The 520-nt window shown below is 30.6% G+C and overlaps 1 protein-coding gene across 1 annotated transcript in view; it reads right to left on the reverse strand.

The window, feature by feature from the left end:
• Positions 1-6: 6 nt before the first annotated feature.
• Positions 7-520, reverse strand: part of LOC118733009 (ER degradation-enhancing alpha-mannosidase-like protein 2) — a 108,615-nt gene continuing 108,101 nt past the window's right edge. Inside the window, 1 exon segment of the mRNA XM_036462158.1 lies at positions 7-520. The gene's annotated coding sequence lies outside the window, so the exon portion shown is untranslated.

Genomic DNA, 520 nt, shown 5'->3' on the forward strand with positions numbered 1-520 from the left:
TGATTGTCCTTAATTATAATTACAAAGAAATGGAACTTCAGCTTGGGGAGACACGTTTAAAAACCATTTATATATTTTCAAACTTGGTTAACTTCATTTTCATTTTCCCAATGATTGAAATATTTAGTTAAAAACAAAATAGAGATCTCGTCCCTTTCATTCAGGCAATTTTATGCCGCACTGTGTACGGAATGTAGAAAAAGGGGCATTTAATTACTGCTATTTCAATAAGTTCAAAGAAGCACGGCGCATATTAGCGGTAAAAGATAATACGTAAAAATGGTAAAAAATACTCTCCTTGACCTGGTTTCAAATGCAAAATTTTATAATAAATATTTTTTTTTTTTTAATATTAAACACTAATTTTTGCTTGTCCTTTACAACAGTTTTTTTTTTCTTTAACCAGACCTTAGCCCAGCCTGCTCGGCTATTGGATCAAAACCACGAACCTTTTGAAAATGGTTTTAAACTTCGTTGTAAGTCTTGGAAATTAATAGTTAAGTATAATAAACGCAATGCA

This window comes from Rhagoletis pomonella, unplaced genomic scaffold (genome assembly GCF_013731165.1).
Source record: "Rhagoletis pomonella isolate Grant_MI unplaced genomic scaffold, Rhpom_1.0 Rhpom_scaffold_00002, whole genome shotgun sequence".
NCBI classification, from domain to species: Eukaryota; Metazoa; Arthropoda; class Insecta; order Diptera; family Tephritidae; genus Rhagoletis; species Rhagoletis pomonella.